This window comes from Danio rerio, chromosome 17 (genome assembly GCF_049306965.1).
Source record: "Danio rerio strain Tuebingen ecotype United States chromosome 17, GRCz12tu, whole genome shotgun sequence".
Taxonomy (NCBI): Eukaryota; Metazoa; Chordata; class Actinopteri; order Cypriniformes; family Danionidae; genus Danio; species Danio rerio.
The window spans coordinates 50,181,564-50,195,517 of NC_133192.1; the positions used below are offsets into that span (position 1 = coordinate 50,181,564).

The following is a 13,954-nucleotide window of genomic DNA, read 5'->3' on the forward strand; positions in this document are numbered from 1 at the left end:
GTGTCAAATCCGCTTTACAATAGACACGGAATCGCATAATGGGCAGGGCTTCTGTCTGTCTGGTGACTTTAGCTTCATTGCTAAATGGCTAACATTGATTTTATTGAGAAAATAGCTGTGTTTATGTGCTTTATGAAGGTTGAAAACGGCGTCGATACGTTTTTAGCTGTGTCTGATTTTCCACATTCTTTCAGGGGTGCATTTTAGGAGCATGCTGCTGCAGGATTTCAGAAATCATCACTGTGAATGGGCCAAACATTCTAGTGGATTAGATTAGGGGTTTGTACGAATGAAGACTTGTAGGTAGACGGTTGGCCATCTTAGGCATTTTTGACTTAGCACGCCATTTCTGCGTACACAGGTACACAGGCATTTATGCGTTTTGATGGCCTCCCTTCCTCTCAGAATCCAGTATCTTCTTCTCACCTCAGCGGGTACTCTTTCTGGTCCAGGATGTATGAGAGATGTATCATATGTAAAATAACATATTTCATGCTTTGTTTATTCTCCACAAATAAACAGGTAGCACATCATAATAATAATATAGATTAACTTGCACGCATATCCACATTAATAATCTGTGACAAATTATACTGTAGATTAAAGTGCTCGCATATCTACACCATTATTACTGTAGTAAACTAGCTCAAGGTTATTCTTCCCACGCCTTTTCCGCCGTTATAATGTTGTGAGTTATGATATAGATTTCAAGGCTCGTGTACCTTCTGGAACATTATATAGCGGAATAGCTTAGCGGGAGGAAGATTCATTTGAACGGGGCTTCTGAATCGACTCTTTTGATCGAACAAATGAATCGTTCAGCGATGCTATCAACATAAAATTTGAGCAGGGTAGCAAGATCAAAGTTCAAGACATTAGAGTCATTAATATACACAGGCACCTTTCTTTATACAAAATTAAACTTTATTGACTAATTTATCAGAAAGTAACACCTAACACAAACACACATTCATACAAGCATAGGGGAGAGTAACAAACGTGAAGAGGTTGAGAAGATGTAATGATGGGAAAAAACCACTGAGTTTGTAAGAACAAACCAAGCAACCAAAGGTAATCAAATTTAATATAACCCTTCTATTGTCTCTTTAGGGTTGAATTTTAGTTTACACCAGTTAAGATGTTGGGAGAAAGGTGATACTTGCGGTCTGTTCGTAATGTCCGAGCTCCCATTATTGAGCATGTGGTTGATGTTGCTCTTTGTTCCTCACGAGGTTGTAGTTTCAAGTTGAAGCGGCAAAGAGGATTCTGGGCGGTGCAATATCCGAGCGCGGTGCGATATACCCTTTCTGTCTGGATTTCTGCCTGCTTTCTTGGAGGTTTCTGAGTCTCTAAGGAAGTTGTATAGAGTTGAAGAAGGTTTCAAAACAGAGGCCTTTGGAGCAGAGAGGGGGGTTGTTTGGAGTTGGGAGAGAGAGGGGGAGCTCCCAGGCCGCGTGTTTCAGAGAAGAGAGGGTGCGAAGAGAGGTCCCAGGAGAGTTTGAACAGAGAGTGTGCGAAGAGCAGGGCGTAGCTTTTGGTCCTAAGCATATATAGGTGTGATGGGGCGACGTATGGGCTTGGCACTACATTTCCCATAAGTCCGTAGCAGAGCGTAACGTAGCTTAATAGGTGTCAGTACGCGCTATAAATAGACGCACAACAGCATAGCGTGCTTTTGGTTGTCATTCATTGAGGCTACAAACAAGTGGGTATCAAGCAGGTAATTTGTTCTCTAACTATTATAGTAATTGTGACTTTGCTTGTTCATTGTGTCCGGAGAGCGGTTTGTTTATTTGATGTCATCATTTCAAGTTTGATTGCATGCATTTAGAACAATATGTTGTTAGATCAGCTCTGTGTAGCGGAGGATATAAAGTGCCCTCACGCATGGGATTTATTGCGAGGTAGGAAATGCGAGAAGAAAGGCGGGGTAAACAGTTACTTTATTGTGTTGTGTTTCAGAATCCCACCTGTGTTAATGGTGATTGGCCTGGTGACACAGTCGGCAGATTTTAACTGATATGCTACTTGTGTGAATTACATTCAAAAGGTAAAAGGAACTTAAAATGCTACTTTGATATTTACTATTACATAATGTGATTATTTAAATAAAATTGTTTTATAGGTTCTCTAAGAAGAAACTCTGGGTTGGGTTTTAATTCCTTTCGGTTAGGTCCAGTTATGTAAGGTATTTGAATTTTATCCAAAGCTATTTTAATGCAGATTTAATATTTACAAATATTTATTAAGTCGTTTTTGTGTTACAGGACTAGCACGACTATTGTTACCATTTTTGTTTGTTGATTTAGGTGAAAGGCCCTGTTTGTTGTGTGCTGTGTACGAATATTATTGTAACTTTTTCTTTGGTTTGTTTTGTTACTCTTGTGTGTTAAAGGGCAGCCGCTCGTCTCCTCCGTGGGTGTGACTGGCACTGGTGAGGTGGTGGGACCCTTTAATGGTTTGTGGTGATTTGTGTATATTTTTGGAGTGCTGTGGTTGCTGTAGTGTGATTGCTGTGCTACTGGGAGTTAAGAGCTTCTCATCTGTTGCATCTTCTCACACTTCGTCCTGCCCCGTTGTAGGCCTGAGGTTTGCCCTGAATGTTTTGTTATTTTGTGTTGCTTACTTTAACATTCTCTTTTTTTTTAAATTGAAATTGCCCCATTTATGCAATGTTTTAACGAGTAACTGGTTTTGTACTTTATAATAAAAACTGTTTGAATGAGTCCTAGAGTTCTGATGAAGTTTTGTGGCTATTATTCACTCATCATTATCTGATAGGTTACAATTTGGCGTAGTCGGCAGGGTCATTAAAAAATATATATACATTTATAATTTTTATATACCTTTTTTTTTTTTTCTCTTTTTTTTTTTTTTTTGGGGCTTCACCATTTATTGTTGGTAAGTAATAGGTAAATGTACTGGTAACAATAGTCGTGCAAGAAGACTGCTGTTTTGATCTCCCTAGAAGTCAATCCTACATTGTTGGCTTGCTGTGACTTCTGCTTGAGTTTGTTCCAGAATATCTGAAGATCTGCAGCAAGAATTAATGGACCTGCGCGAACAGCTGCGTAGTATGAAGGCATTGAATGATCAGCTAAGAAGTCAAGCCTCACCAAGTGGACATTCGATCAATCCATCGTCCTCCATTAATTCTAATACTCCTCCATTCTCTTTTAACAGGGTGCTGTATGTTCCTAGAGAGCGAAAATGCCCACGTTTTTATGGACAATCTGATCCTTCAGCTGTGAGTCTGGAGGAGTGGATTGAGGAGGCCACTATGTGTATTGAGGGGAGAGGTTGGTCTGAGACGGAGCAAACATTGTTTTTACTGGATCATTTGGGAGGGGAAGCACGGATGGAGATAAAGCTACGTCCTGCTGCTGAGAGGGAAAAACCTGAACTGATTTTTAATATTTTAAAGAATATGTATCGGGGTAAACTGACTTTCGTGCAGCTCCAGCAAAATTTTTTTGAGAGGAAACAGCAGGAGGGAGAATCCTTAATGGATTTCTCCCATTCATTAATGTCTTTAATGGAGGCAGTGCGGAGTAGTAATCCATTAGGTGTTCCTAATGCTGATCAAGTATTACGAGATCAGTTTGTAGAGCATGTTAGCGATGTAACATTGCGACGTGAACTCAAGCGATTTGTGAGACAAAAGCCTTCTTGTTCTCTCATAGATGTTAGGGGTGAAGCAATTCGGTGGGTGGAGGAAGGAGAAATGGGGTCCACTACACCAATGTTACAACCATGGTGTAATCGAACACAAGGTAGGGTAGTCCAGTTTGAAACAAAACCCAGGTTGGATAAGTTATCCGAGTTCAGTGAAATTAAAGACATGCTTAGAAGTCAACAAGAGCAAATAGACGTTATTACCAAGTGTCTTAATGAACTTAAGCCTATATCTGAACATGTCAATACCACTTCCCCTAAACCCAATTCTCGAAGGTGCTTGCGCTGTAATAAGCTCGGCCATATTGCCCGATATTGTCGACAGCCTTGGACGGTTGACGCTAGACCTAGGTCACCGACGGTTAATGTGGTTGAGACCCCTTTGGAAGAGCCTTTAAACTAGTACCCTCTGCTGTCATGAGCCAGACAACAGAAATGGGTAGTGATGGCTCAAAGCTATCTATTCCAGTGTGCCCTTCTGTTTTACAACGTATGGTTGGGCAGTGTCCACGCGTGACTGTTCAGATGGGGAAGGTTACTGTTCCTTGTCTTCTGGATACTGGTTCCATGGTGACTACCATAACTGAATCTTTCTTTCTTAGCCATTTTAAACTGTTGGGTGAAGAAACCCTTAAAGAATGTAGTTGGCTCCAGTTGAAGGCTGCAAATGGGTTAGAAATCCCATATGTAGGATACTTTGAGACTGACATGTTGGTGTTGGGACAAACTATCCCAAGAAGAGGCGTTCTGGTAGTTAAAGATCCAGTTGAAACTTCATTGCATCAAGGAAGGGCATCTACACCTGGTCTGCTGGGTATGAATGTTATTGGCCAATGCTACAGTGATTTGTTCGAACAGTATGGCCCAGGATTATTTTCAGCATCTTTAGTTCAACAGGCAGAACCAGGATGGAAAAATGCCCTTCTGCAATGCCAGAGAGTCGAGAATGCCTCTACAGCTGACTCTATTGGTCATGTGCGAGTGCAGTCGGAATATCCAGTGCAGATTCCAGCAGGCACATTAAGGTTAGTACCAGCACTTTGCCCAAAAGGGTTTGGTTATGATAATACAGTTGCATTATTGGAACCACAGGAATCAGGATGTAATGGTTTACCTTCAGGAGTTTTGATTTCCCCTTCCCTGCTCCGTTTATGCCAAGGCATGGTGTTCGTTCCAGTAGTGAATGTTAGTACAATTCCTGTTAGCCTACCACAACGAGCTAGATTGGGAACATTAGTAAGAGCTGAAATGATCCCCTTAAAACCTCAGGGTTTTTCATTTGAAAGGGTGGAGAACACTTTCACCGTTTTGGTTCAGGCTCAGCAAAGTATATCCACAATAGAACTTGATACTAACTTAGAATTACAAGGGCTTGCTGAATCAGAACAAAGACGGGTAAGAGACCTCTTAGGCAAATATAGTGACATTTTTGCAAAAACTGATGGGGATTTGGGATGTACCTCTTTGATCGAACATCAGATCCCCTTATTAGATGACATCCCTGTGCGTCAAAGGTATCGTAGACTTCCCCCAAGTCAGTTGGAGGAGGTTAAAGATCACATTAAGCAGCTGTTGGATGGCCAAGTCATTAGGGAGAGTTGTAGTCCTTACGCTTCACCTATAGTACTGGTTAAGAAGAAGGATGGCTCCTTACGAATGTGTGTTGATTATCGCCAGTTAAACGCCAAGACTCGTAAAGATGCTTTTCCATTACCAAGGATTGAGGAGTCTTTGGATGCGCTGACTGGTGCCAGGTGGTTCTCAACACTTGACTTGGCCAGTGGTTATAATCAGGTTCCGGTAGCAGAAGAAGATAAGTATAAAACTGCCTTCTGCACACCTTTTGGCCTATTTGAGTTTAATAGGATGCCGTTTGGATTATGTAATGCACCAAGCACGTTTCAGCGGCTAATGGAAAGGATTTTTGGTGACCAAAGTTTTCAATCCCTGCTATTATACCTGGACGATGTGATTATTTTTTCTTCCTCCGTAGATCAACATCTGCAGCGCTTGGAATTGGTGTTGAACCGCTTACGACAACAAAATCTAAAGGTTAAACTCAGTAAGTGCCGTTTCTTTTGTCCTAAAGTCCCCTATTTAGGGCATGTCGTCTCTGCTGCAGGTGTGGGAACTGACCCCGATAAGGTGGCAACTGTGGCAAATTGGAAGCGGCCTGAAAATGTCCAGGAGCTTCGGTCATTTTTAGGATTTGCCAGCTATTACAGACGGTTTATTAAGGGATTTTCGGGCATAGCAGGCCCCCTAAATCGACTAGTCGCAGAAGTCTCCTCTAGTAAAAAGGGAAAGTCTTCAAAGATGTGTGTGAAGAAGAGCTGGACAAAAAATTGTGAGAGTGCATTCCAAACACTGAAAGAGTTGTTAATAAGTGCCCCAATCCTGGCCTATGCAGACTTTAGCAAACCTTTCATTTTGGAAGTGGATGCAAGCCATCAAGGGTTGGGAGCAGTTTTGTCTCAAGACCATCAGGGAAAACTTAGGCCTATTGCCTTTGCAAGTCGAGGTCTAAGGCCATCCGAAAGGAATATGCAGAATTACAGTTCAATGAAATTGGAATTTCTGGCTTTAAAATGGGCTGTTGCTGACAAGTTTCGAGATTACTTATTGGGACATAAGTGCATAGTGTACACCGATAACAACCCCCTGAGTCACTATCAGACTGCTAAACTTGGAGCATTGGAACAGTGCTGGGTGGGACAATTAGCAGACTTTGATTTGGACGTGAGGTATAAGCCAGGTCGACTTAATGGCAATGCAGACGCACTGTCTAGACAATACACTGAGTCAATGTCTCAGATTTCTGTAACCACATCGATCCCAGAGGCAGTAAGGCATTGTGTCAGTGAGGAAAATCCGGCATTAACCGTGAGAACTATTTCTGCCCTTCCTCTTCAGACGAAAACCAGCCTGCGGGAATGGCAAGAAACCGATCCGGTGATTGGTCAATTTCTTAAGTACTGGGATCGTCAGAGGGCTCCAACGCGAAGGGAGAGAAGTTTTGAGTCTTCGGCAGTGATTGAGCTGGTTCGTCAGTGGCAACGGTTAATAAAGGTGGAGGGTATCTTGTATAGAAGGTATCAAGCTCAAGATGGATTTAAAGAGTTTCGTCAAGTGGTGTTACCTCAGGCTCTACGAGATGAAGTCTTAAGTAGTCTGCATGACAATCATGGCCATCAGGGTGTGGAACGGACGGCCAGTTTGGTTCGAACACGTTGTTACTGGCCTGGTATGTACAAGTTCATTGAAAATTGGTGTAAGCAGTGTCAAAGATGTAATTTGGCAAAGGATGTGCGACCAAAAGTTAGAAGCTTTATGGGTCATCTTAAAGCAGAAAGACCATTGGATATTTTGGCCATCGACTTCACACTTTTAGAACCCTCATCTAATGGAACCGAAAATGTTCTAGTCATGACGGACGTCTTTTCAAAATTCACTCAAGCGATACCAACCAAAGATCAAACAGCACAGACTGTGGCACGGATATTAGTGGAGCGTTGGTTTTATTTATTTGGCCTGCCAAGGCAAATCCATTCAGACCAAGGGCGATGCTTCGAGAGTAGAGTCATCCAGGAACTGTGTGAAATATATGGAATTGCGAAAACCCACACAACTCCTTATAGACCTCAAGGAAATGGTCAATGTGAGCGGTTTAACAGGACAATGCATGATTTACTGCGCACCCTTCCTGCTGAAAAAAAGTTCCATTGGCCAGATTTTCTTTCACAAGTTGTGTTCGCTTATAATACCACAGAGCATCAGTCCACTGGTTATTCTCCATATGTTTTGATGTTTGGAGAGGACCCACAATTACCAATTGATTTCATCTTGGGCCAGGATGATTTGCATTCTAGTAGAGAACCTTGGATCGTGCAACATCGAGAGAATTTGGAGAAAATTTATAAGTGTGCTAGAGCCCGATTGAAAGCTGCAGCAGAACAACGAGCTCGACCCAATGATGAAAAGGTACGTCACAATTTTCTGCAAGAAGGTCAATTGGTGTATCGGAAGTCACACAAAAGCAAGGGCAGAAATAAGATTCAGGATGTGTGGGATCCAGTTTTATATAGGATTGTCCGAAGTCCAGATGGTTTAGGCTCTGTATACTCCATATGTCCAGCAGATGGAAGTAGTGAAGTTAAGAGGATACACAGATGTGAGTTGCGGCCGGTCTGTAGTTCTACAGATGATCCTGGGTTGCCCCCTCAAATTAGAGACGAAAAATCTAATTCGAGCGTGGAACCTATCTTTATTATAGTAGAACCAACAGAAGATGTATGCTCTGAGGAATGTATAGGAAACCCCCAGCCTGATTTAAGCAGGAATTTAAGTGTGGTGCCAACATCTGTTCGGTCTGATACAGAACCAAGACGCACACAGAGATCTACTGCAGGATGCCATCGGAACCCATACCACCTTCCCCAGTCAGCATGCAGTAATGAACAAAGAGCTGTCCCGGTGATGAGGCCATCCAGCAGCCCCCAAGGTTATTTGTTTAGGCCATGGGTGTGAAATGATTTATCGATGGGACATCGATTCAGATTAGGGGGGTGGATTGTGATGGGGCGACGTATGGGCTTGGCACTACATTTCCCATAAGTCCGTAGCAGAGCGTAACGTAGCGTAATAGGTGTCAGTACGCGCTATAAATAGACGCACAACAGCATAGCGTGCTTTTGGTTGTCATTCATTGAGGCTACAAACAAGTGGGTATCAAGCAGGTAATTTGTTCTCTAACTATTATAGTAATTGTGACTTTGCTTGTTCATTGTGTCCGGAGAGCGGTTTGTTTATTTGATGTCATCATTTCAAGTTTGATTGCATGCATTTAGAACAATATGTTGTTAGATCAGCTCTGTGTAGCGGAGGATATAAAGTGCCCTCACGCATGGGATTTATTGCGAGGTAGGAAATGCGAGAAGAAAGGCGGGGTAAACAGTTACTTTATTGTGTTGTGTTTCAGAATCCCACCTGTGTTAATGGTGATTGGCCTGGTGACACAGTCGGCAGATTTTAACTGATATGCTACTTGTGTGAATTACATTCAAAAGGTAAAAGGAACTTAAAATGCTACTTTGATATTTACTATTACATAATGTGATTATTTAAATAAAATGGTTTTATAGGTTCTCTAAGAAGAAACTCTGGGTTGGGTTTTAATTCCTTTCGGTTAGGTCCAGTTATGTAAGGTATTTGAATTTTATCCAAAGCTATTTTAATGCAGATTTAATATTTACAAATATTTATTAAGTCGTTTTTGTGTTACAGGACTAGCACGACTATTGTTACCATTTTTGTTTGTTGATTTAGGTGAAAGGCCCTGTTTGTTGTGTGCTGAGTACAAATATTATTGTAACTTTTTCTTTGGTTTGTTTTGTTACTCTTGTGTGTTAAAGGGCAGCCGCTCGTCTCCTCCGTGGGTGTGACTGGCACTGGTGAGGTGGTGGGACCCTTTAATGGTTTGTGGTGATTTGTGTATATTTTTGGAGTGCTGTGGTTGCTGTAGTGTGATTGCTGTGCTACTGGGAGTTAAGAGCTTCTCATCTGTTGCATCTTCTCACACTTCGTCCTGCCCCGTTGTAGGCCTGAGGTTTGCCCTGAATGTTTTGTTATTTTGTGTTGCTTACTTTAACATTCTCTTTTTTTTTAATTGAAATTGCCCCATTTATGCAATGTTTTAACGAGTAACTGGTTTTGTACTTTATAATAAAAACTGTTTGAATGAGTCCTAGAGTTCTGATGAAGTTTTGTGGCTATTATTCACTCATCATTATCTGATAGGTTACATAGGGCAGGTTCGGATCCACCCTCCATGGAAAGTTGACCAACTAGAAGCTAACTTCCTGGAATATTAAATTTATAGCTCTTTGTATACCGGTCTAGGTACCATTAAACATTATATGCAGGGGTATTAAAACCAAACATATTAATACAAGAGAAAGGGAAACTTTGCAAAACATATGATTAAACATAAAGAGAGTAGTTTATATGAAAACGTCACTGTTAAACAAGCAGTTTAAAGAGTCCTTTCTAAGTCGTTCCTGTGTTTAATGCCGCATGGCACATTCCTTTTGGTCGTAAATACCTTGGAATTAGGTTTCGAGCCTTCTCTGGGCAAAGTTGGCTGGTTGTGGAATAAAATGCTAAATATTTATGTGTCTGGTCGGCCATATTCTTTACACATAATCCTTAATCGGAAGCTTTGTTAGGTAGTTTTGTGGATCAAGAACAATGGGGTGTCGTGTCTAGTTCCAGATGATGAGCATGTCTTAACCTCCCTCTAACTTTGATAAGTCCACTGACCTCACTGTACTCAGGTGATACAGATGCTAATCTGCTGTTGGATGGTAATGGTCGATTAGCGGTAAGAACTTTAAACTCTTCCGGAAAGGAATCTCTTTGAGATTGTTCTAGGAGAAGTTTCTCTGCTAGGATGTAACTTAATGAGTCATTTTGTGACTGTGTTTGAGGTGTAGCCGCCCTGTGAAGGCATGTCAAAGTGGCCAATAATAGTTAAGTCCAGGTACTGACTTTACTGACATTAGGGAGGGTGGTGTCTGGACTAGTAAGAACATGCAGACAGATTACTGACTTTTTAAATTCTGTCTCTGGTTCTGCTTCATCTGCTGGTAAAGTAGGTCAGCATAAATCTGGTTGATATAGAAACTGTGGTCCGTCAATCCAGTGGCAAGGTGGTGTCAAACTGTTTAAAGTCTGACCTCGTATTATGACATCAGCAGGGTTGTTCGGAGAGTCAATATATCTCCATGAATTAATGTCGGTGAGTGACTGAATTTCGGCCACTCTTGTTCCAACGAAGTGTTTGTATCTACACAAGTCAGATTTAAGCCATTGCAGGACTGTAGCTGAGTCTGACTAGAGAATGATGCTGCTGATGTCCACAGGTAATTCTTCTTGAACTATGTTAGCTACAGTTCTACAATTCTAATCGGGGGATTGTCATTTGTTTCCGAGGTGCTACTTTTGAGCGGGCAAACACAAAAGAGATGTACACATGTACTTGTTTATTTTCAGTGCGCATGTAAGCTACGGAGCAATAAACCCGTTCGGATGCATCACGGAATATATGCAATTCCCGATTAAGTTTGTCTGCCTGCCATTCAGTAGGGCTGTAACACATAGGGACCGCAATGTGATTCAAACCTTGGAGCTCTTGTAACCAGGTCTGCCATTGGCTTAACAAGCTCTCAGATGTGATTGGGTCATCCCATGTTAGATTGGTCTTCTACAAATCCTGACCCAGTATTTTTGGTTTGTAAAGAGAATTAGATAACTGATGGGATCATACTAAGAAGCAGACACTTTGTAGACATTAAGTAAAGTGGTTTCAAGGCATCCGATCTGGGGCACTTTTCCCAAAACCATTATTAGCCAACTAAGGTCGCAAGTTCTGTCATTTCAAACAGTTTGTTGATTTGCCATTTTCCAAATCAATTGTTTCAATGAACATTCGCAAACTGCGCTGCAAACTTGCAACTACATCTCTGGAGCTGTAGTTAGAAACATAGTTCCTGGCTGTGTTCTATTCCCACTTATCCCCCCCCTATGCCCTATTCATTTAGAACATTCTGACATTTAAACTTGGAATGATTAAAAATAAAAAAAGCATCAAAGTCATCTTTCTTAGGTGTAGTTTGCTTTCAAAGTATTTTTACAGTTCAGTTTTAGCGAACTTTATGTTTACAATTGTGTTCCCTTCGCAGTGCACTTTGAAAACATTGATGTCATTTTGAACACAGTCTCATGACGAAAGCTATAGGTGACCTATTATTTAAAAGCGGAATTTATGTTACGTCTCCTAAGCTTGTGAAAACAACAAAAATAGCATACGTTAATGCTTCGTAATTTATAGTTGGTTATTTATTATATACATATCTGTACAGTACTGTATATGACATGGGCCTGTTGGTTAGAACATTTCTGCAGTGGTTTGCATGTGTCAAATTGTAAAAGTAGACTTTTCAAAAAAATAAAATAAATAAACAATATTTAATAATGATAACAAGGTCAGTACTGGTAGATCTAGCTATTAGATGTGTAGATATTAGAGGTCGCTATTGGTAGATCTAGCATCAGAAGGGATATGCTGAATGACCTCTGGTTTGTTGCTGGCCCATTGACGGAGCTCAAATCCACAGGTGAGCAAAACTAGCCATAGGTTGTCTACTAATGCTCTAGCCACAGCAACAGTTTGAAGGCTATGGAGACAGTTATTCATGTAAATGGAACCCTTGACTGTACTCTCCAGTACTGGGTCCCAATCAGAGTGGGTATGTGCAATAGGTGCAGCTAAGCGTCAACATTTTATTCGCGCGACATAGCACCCACCGCGGGATACCAAACAAGGGCAAAGAGGCAGAGAGTGAGTGGAGCTACAGAACCCGCTGGCATTTTGCTTAGACCAGGCTTAGACAGACTTTACTTTGGGAGAACGCTTAATACTTTATTACCTGTGACTTGTTTGTGTTCTGACCACATGTGCTTGGTTGTACACTATATCAATAGGAGAAACTATAAGGCTTCTGCATCACCAAACATGACTGTGGGGGCGTTCAGTATGACAGTTCTTATTGGACCAGTTGTCATGGCTGTCCATATTTTATGGCCTAGGGTCAAACATATATGCTTTAGCTAACTGCAGAGCACTGGCGAGTTTTAAATGACTTAGAAGGACCTGATATTTGTTATGTTCACTCAGACGAGGTTGATTTATTCATTACATTTTCTAAGGCCATCTTTAATAAGGCAAAATTACTCTCTCTTCCAGTGTCTAAATGTGGAATAGCTGGCTTAGGGACCCCATAGGTAGAAGCAGCTAACATGTCAAGACTGGGTAATTGGGCTAGGGAGGGATACAACCCTGACCGAATATTAGAGGTGTCAGGTAAGGGACCAGTGTCCGGCGCACATGTCCCATTATGCATAGAGGGGTAGCATTGTACTTGTATGGGAGATCCCACAGTTACAGTTGCAGGTGATGGAACTATGTTGTGGACACTGACGGATGGTACCTGACTATAGGTAGTACAATTATCTGCACAATGTTTTGGCTCATTTACAACAGATGAATCAACTGTCAAAGGAGCAACATAATATAGACTTGACATTATGGTGGGCGGTATGGTACCTAATGAAGCTAATGACTTTTGTAACTGTGTTGGGTTGAGTTATATTAGAAGTTAAGATGACACCAATCAACAGGTTCGGCTGCGTGAACTGCACTGTTTGTGACAGGTAGGACAATGCAATAATGCTTTACTGAGGACTCAGGTATAAAGGAAATGTGACAAGGAGTAGAGTGACTAGGCATTAATTGTACTGACGCATTAACGCCCGATTCACACGGGGCGTCAACTTCAATGTTTCCCATTCACTGTGAATGGGTGACGTCAGGTGTTGCCGAACTGCATTGTGAATCCGTCGGTGTCGCTTCAGTGTCGTTGCTCGCTGCAGAAGTTGGGACTTGCTCAACTTTTCAAGCGCCGACAGAAGTGTCATCCAATCAGATCGCTGTATGCAAATACACCAGCTTAGACAGTGGCCTATTGCTGACTAATTTCATTGGCTGATGCTGCTATGATAATCGTGTCAGCCTCAACTTCAGACATGCCCTTTGTCAAGTGTTGACGCTGAAGCCCCGTGTTAATGGGGCGTAAGGTTTACAGCATTGTCATCTTGCAGGCTTACCTCAGACAGAGGATCAACAGCTAGGCTGGACTTTGTTGACGTGTCACTGACATTTTGCGATTCCTGTTTAAAAAGTTCACACACATATTTAGCAGCTGTAAGCTCGTTTTGTACCTCTTTTAGATGACGTCTGGTATCTACTTGCTTAGCTAATGACTCTCTAGCCTTAGTGGCTTGTTCCTGTATATACTGTGCTTCTCTGTGTATCGAGTCTTTCACACTCTATCTACAATGGCATGCTCTTCAAACTGCTGTTGCAGTTCTTCCAAGTCGATAGTCTTTAGTCTTTCCTCCAACATGGCAGATTAGAGATCAGAAAGTTCATGTCTGGAAAGTCTGTGGTGGGCACTGCTATAAGATCTAGATGATGTGATGGAAATGGTACCTGCTGAAATGGATCTGGATGCATATCTTGACTGCCTGGAGGGTCTCTGCGAAGATGCACCAGCTTGAGGTATCTTAGGATGCAGGCTAGGAGGAATCTGGATGTCATAGTCGGCTAGATGAATGGGAAGATGTCTTTAAAGTCTCTTGTCGATTGGAGTGGAGCAGTAGA

General features: G+C 41.7%; 1 protein-coding gene across 12 annotated transcripts in view; it reads left to right on the plus strand.

The window, feature by feature from the left end:
- LOC110438063 (uncharacterized) overlaps nt 1–13,954 on the plus strand; it is a 74,042-nt gene that overhangs the window by 18,089 nt on the left and 41,999 nt on the right. For 5 of the 12 annotated variants that reach the window (XR_012393008.1, XR_012393009.1, XM_073927754.1 and 2 more), the window contains one exon: nt 2,268–2,726. The exons of 2 other annotated variants lie outside the window; for them this stretch is intronic. The gene's annotated coding sequence lies outside the window, so the exon portion shown is untranslated. Of the gene's footprint in view, nt 1–1,962; nt 2,051–2,267; nt 2,727–9,086; nt 9,417–13,954 lie in introns of those variants that run through there. 5 more of the 12 variants (XR_012393012.1, XR_012393011.1, XR_012393010.1 and 2 more) reach the window with 2 other exon arrangements.